Raw genomic sequence first — 5,969 nt, 5'->3', positions numbered from 1 at the left:
TGGGGCGGGGGAAGGGGAGGGAGTTGGGCTGGGAGGGCTCGGGGCTACTGTGGCACAAGCACATGCTGTGCGTCTCACCTCCCGTCCTAGGCCAGCAGCCCACTAACATCTATCGTGCCAGACTGAGCTGTGGCGAGATTGGCAGGTCAGGACAGCACAGCCTTGCTCCTGGGCACAGGGTCAGGGTGCCCCTGGAGGATGGGCAGCAGGCGTGGCAGTGTGACGATGGGCACAGCCAGTTCAGGGCTAATTTATGTGCCTTGCACTTGAACCACCTGGTTAATCAGGAGAGCAGGTGCAAAGCCTTATTCAGCATGTTTTTGGGGCAAAGGGAGTGGGAAAGACTAAATCAAAGGTGAAAAGCGAACCACGCTTTCTTTTCCGCCACAAAAACGTCCTCATGCACCCTCTCTCCCCCCAACACATGCTCATTTCAGCACCATCTGGACGTGGAAGCCATTGAATCCTGGGGCAGAAAGGGCCCTAAGTAGCATGTACCACGGGGCTTTTCAAACTTTCAGGTGGGCATGAACCGCCTGCAGAATCTTGTTAAATTGGCTCTGGTTCTGAGATTCTGTTTCTAAGGTACCCAGGTGCTACTGAGGGTCCGGGCCGGGACCGCCCTGGAGTGCGAGGCTCTCGTGCTGTGGGTTTCTGGACCAGCAGCAGCAGCTGGAGACTTGGCAGAACTGCGGATACTCACGCCCCATCCCAGACCCAGGCTCAGAGTCTCAGGGTACCGCCCTGTCCTCTGTGACCCATTTGTCCCCCAGATGACTGGGAGGTTCCCTGCCGCTCTAGTTCCTTGCTGCAGTCCTCCTGCCCTGCCCTGCCCTCCCCGCATCTGGTCAGAAGCCAGCTGGGCTTCCTGCCATTGCTTGAGAGAATCATTAACCAGCCTTTGACACCTAAGTCCCTGAGGAGGCCTCTCACCTGGAGCAGGTGAGGCAGTGTTGCCCTGGGGAGAAGCGGCCCAATTATAAGCCAATGCCTCTGACCTGGAATCTCTGCCTGCGTAATTTTCCATGCGGGGGCTCAGTTTTGAATCGACTGCTTGATTTCTCTGTCCACAGAGTCTTAGTATGCGGGCCCTGTTGTTCCCTTGGGAGGGGGTCACGTGGGGGGTGCTGGGATGCCCGGCTTGCTGCTCTGGGCCACCTGCCAGGCTCTTTGAGATGCACCCACCAGGGGCCCCAGGAGGCGTATTTTAAGTCCTGCCTTCCCACAATGTTGTGTTAGTCCGTTCGAGCACTTTTGTATGATGCAGCAATGAAAGAGAGGAACGTAATTTTATCTTTAATAAAAGCACAAATTACATGTTTTGGAGAGTAGAAAATTATGGCAGAGATAAAGCGTTCGTTTCATAGGAACCTAGCTGAAGCTGCTTTCTATAGACTAAGACATTTAACCGAAAACCTATTGGAGAGTTTAATGTTTGTACAGCTGCTAATTTCTATTATGAAAATATTATTTTTCACTTTCACAATAGGTTTTAATTTTTAAAAATCGCCCTTGCATGAGCAGGTGGAGCTCAGGGATTCTGGAGCCCTTATTTTGACTTTTGGCTTTTAGATAAATGCAGCTTAAAACAGGTTGGAAGTGATACAAAAATAGAAGGTAGTGAGATGTCACCGTGACTATGATTGTGGTGACAATTAGAGGACTAACGATACAAAAGACACATTATCTTTACGACTTATGATCCTCCTGGACCAAACCCAACATCTTAAAATGCAACATTTCAGTACCATCTGGGAGATTTGCCCAACCAAATTATGCATAAACAAAGTTCTTTATTGACTCGCTGGGATGCAAGTGGAATCAATTATACGTTGGTGTTGTCTTTGACGGCCTGCAAAGCCTACGGCAGCTAAAGACCCACATCCCAGGAATCATCCCAGGGTAATTTCCCGCTGGGGCTACGTTTGTGTGGAAATACGACATTGCCGGTATCTGCGGCTCAGAGTTTTTGATGCTCTTCAGAGAGCCACTCTATCCATTTTCCTTGAGACCCCCGTGAGCCCGACCAGGTTCATTGAATTTGGCATCAAATCTTGCCCTGGAGACTTCAGATCCCGGGTGTGTGTGGTGGGCATGGGTGAAAGGGAGGCGGGTTCCGCTGGTTTCAGTTCCATTATTTTCACCTGTGCACCCTCGACCTCAAACATCTAAGGTATTTTGCAACGTAAGTGAAAGATTGTACTGAGCTGTGTGTCCCTGCAGGAAAAATCACTCGATTGCAGAAATGTGCCCCAAACCCCTCTCTCAAGCCCTGCGGGCCTAGAATATGCATTCTGTTCTGCGCATGGTTAGCTCAGCTCAGGAGGGAAGAGGCTCTGAAAGGGTCCACCGACAATTAAAATATGCCGACAGTCCTCGTCTTGAGAACGCAACGGTGCCACGGAGGAGACGGCTGTTTGTGTTGATGGATCAGAGAGGACCAACACGGTGAGTGGGCATGGGAGGCACCAGCTGGCGCTTTCATGTCTTGCACCCTCACAGAAGGTGCCCGTGGTGGGCTCCAGGCAGAGGTGAGGAGCTGGAGGACCCAAGAGGGCCCTTCCATCTGCTCTGCTGCTGGTCTGGGCTGGGTCAGGAGTGGCTGACTGGGGGGTCCTCTGCCACTCGCCTTTAATGTATTTGTTCTGCTCACATTCCCGAGCATCCATTCTGAGCCCACCGTGGGGCTGTTATTGTCCACATCAGCCAGACAGGGCATCAGATGGGCAACAACAGGGGGTGTGGCAGGTTCATGGGGCAAGAACCTGACCCAGAGGCTGGAAGCGTGAGAGGGGAGCCAGGCAAAGCGAGAGGGCTTTACACATCTTCAAAGTCATCTTCCCAGCCTCCGTGCTCTCCTGTCTCCCTGCCCAGGGGGGACCCTGGGACCCCTGCCCCCTCAGGCTGGTAGGGGCAAGAGGAAAAGCTTCGCTTCTCCAGGGTTGTGGCCAAGATGGTGTTGGTCGACTGCGAATATCCAGAGTTTTTTCTTGGCTCGTAGAAAGCACTCGGTAAATACCTGCTATCATTTTTATTATGTGGTTTTATCAATAATAATATCCTTAGGCTGTAATATATGCCCAATAAATATTTGCTGAATATTGAGCATTAGACAAATGAGGATTGTGCTAATTGATAAAAATTGTGGCTTAATAATTAACTTTGGATCAAGAAGATATTTTAGTTCAGCATTTTTCTCTTGTTGAATGGCCATGCTTGAGTAAATCGCTTCATCTTTTTCCAGCTTGTCAAAGGAGGGGGTTTTGGGAAATCACGGATCCTAGATTCTCTGACCTTTGAGGAGGTGAGGCTGACCCCTGAAGAGAAATCCTCTTTCTCTTCCTCTCACGCTCTTTTCTGCCAGGTGGAGGACCTACAGGTAATGAAGCCACTTCATCATTTTGAGACATTCTTGAGCCCAAGAAAGGCTTTGCAAGGAGCAGGAAATCTGGCTGCCTAGGAACTCCTTCACTGAGTGACAATCCAGGATGATGTCCTTAGCTGTCATCAGGTGTCACTGGGAGAAAAATGCCTGGGAAGAAGGTCTCTCTTCTTCCAAAACAGCCCCCAACACATCATCCAATAGGAAGTTGCTGGTCTCCTGTGTGTGTCAAGATAGCAAATCCCTCTGAGCAGAGTCTTAGAGTTTCTTTTCCAAAGAACTGATAAGCTTCCTCTTGCCACTGAAAACCATTCAAACTATGATTTATTCCTTTTGACTTGATACCCACGAAGCTCAGAGATATGCCTGGTGAACAACCCCCGTTAGCACAGGATCAGTAATTGCTAGGAACATTGTATGTGGTACATGGTAGCACACACTTATGCATGCGGCTTGTGATTGCATTCTTGCTGCCGGAGCAATGCCATTATCATCCCCATTTTATAGATGGGGACATAAAGGCTTAGATGAATGTATGGACTTGTCCCGTGGCTGGCAACTGATAATGTTGATCAAAGATCCTGGAATCATGCTCTTCTTCTTTCTGTACCTGCTTCTATTTGCTGGTGGCTCCAGAGATACCCAGGCGGGTGATGTATCCTTAGCAACTAAGAACAGAATATGAACAATCACATTCAGTCTAGTCTGCACAACAATAAGAACCATGCCTGGAAGTGTTGTTTACAATATACACCGAAACCTTAAACTCAATAAATATTTATGTAAACATAGCTCCTACTAAAGATTTAGGAGTCTTTGCAAAGATTCTTTCTAAACGTTAATAACTCTGAATAATTCTTATTGTATTAAAAATGCATGTTATGAGATCCAGACTGAATAAACGAGGGTGATGTGACTGTTTTTCCATGTCCTGGAGGAGATGTGCATGGCATCCAATTGACAGGAAGTCACCAAGGCCCTACTACGTGCTGGGCTGAGTAGGAAAGGCACGATGCATAATTTATGATCGGTTCGTGTGCCTCATGCCACTTAACCAGGTAGCAAGAGAAATACCAACTCACCACCAGGCAAGGCAGATGTGGGGGAGCTGTCAGTGGGGAGGGAGAGGGAAGGGGGCTTATGGAGCCTCTGGGCTACTGAGTTCATCTCATTAAACGCTCGTGGGAACCCTTCAGGTAGGAGCGGCTTCATCTATTTTATAGACAGGACTCTAAGGAACTTACACAAGATCATGCAGTGAACGGAGGGCAGATCAGGCTGCAGACTCTGGTGGGAAAGACGGGGCACCTTCCAGGACCCTATGACCTTCATATACCCTCTGCTTTCATTACAGAGGGACCAGGTGGGCACAAAGAGATGCAGACACAGTCAGGGAGAATGGAAGTTGGGGGGGGGTGCAAGTGCAGAAGTCTCTCTCTGGAGGAGATGAGCAGCCCGGGAGGGTTATGTGAAGAAAGAGCGGCTTTCTACAGACTTGGTGGGGTGGCGCTGATTTTCCTCCAGTTCATTGAGATATAACTGACAGCACTGTATAAGCATAATGATTTGACTTATGAACATCATGAAATGATCGCCACAGTACGTTGAGTGTACATCCATCATCTTATTGGGGTGGCATTATTGCAGGGAGAACCATGGAAGCAAAAAGAAAGAAGCAGAAAAGCACGGATGCTGCTGGGGAATGACAAGATGCCAGGAAGTAAGGCCGAGCGGCAGGTGGATGCCTGGGGTGGGGTAAGTCTGACCAGTGTGAATCTGCATCCTGGCCTCAACATTGGTGATCACTGTGATGGGGTGATAGGGACCCTGTCAGGGAAGCACTTAGCACAGCATCTGCCTTGCATGTTGTAAGTGCTTAGTGGTCAGGTGCCATGTGGTGCCACATGCTTGTCAAGAAATGGGAAAATGGGAAGCAGGAGTTCCATGGTGGCATAGCAGTTAAGGATTTAGCATCGTCACTGCTGTGGCTTGGATCATGCATCAATTGGATCACTCGCCTGGGAATTTCTGCACACCAAAAAAAAAAAAAAAAAAAAAAAAAAAAAAAAAGAAAAAAGAAAGAAAGAACGGGGAACATCTCAGGGTCTGGGGACAGAGAAGGATGTGATCTGAGCCATCAGATTCCTAGGTTTCAGAATCTATTGGTTCTGACCCTTAAGAAAGCTATTTTTATTTTTTATTTTTTTGCTTTTTAGGGCTGCACTCCTGGCCTATGGAAATTCCCAGGCTAGGGGTTGAATCCAAGCTACAGCTGCCAGCCTATACCCTGTGGGATCTGAGCCACATCTGTGACCTATACCACAGCTCACAGCAACACCAGATCCTTAACCCACTAAGTGAGGCCAGGGATTGAACCCATATCCTCACGGATACCAGTTGGCTTCAGTTTCACTGTGCCACAAGGAACTCCTAAATTTTTTAAAAATTATTAATCCATTTTTTTTTCTCTTACAAGGCTTCATTCTTGTTCACTGATAATGAGAGCTGGCCATAGCGAATCGGTGAAAAAATGGGAAATGATGTTTCATTCTTTATGATTGCTGTCTATCGCCAAATTGGCACATTT

The 5,969-nt window shown here is 48.3% G+C and overlaps 1 long non-coding RNA gene across 1 annotated transcript; it reads left to right on the top strand.

The window, feature by feature from the left end:
• Window positions 1,365-5,131, top strand: LOC110256632. Its single transcript, XR_002338404.1, has 3 exons — window positions 1,365-2,448; window positions 3,245-3,379; window positions 5,030-5,131. It is a non-coding gene; the product is annotated as an uncharacterized LOC110256632 (long non-coding RNA).

The sequence above is a fragment of the Sus scrofa genome, chromosome 14 (assembly GCF_000003025.6).
Source record: "Sus scrofa isolate TJ Tabasco breed Duroc chromosome 14, Sscrofa11.1, whole genome shotgun sequence".
Lineage (NCBI taxonomy): Eukaryota > Metazoa > Chordata > Mammalia > Artiodactyla > Suidae > Sus > Sus scrofa.
The sequence above is the reverse complement of the archived record's forward strand: the minus strand, read 5'-3'. Positions and strand labels throughout refer to the sequence as shown.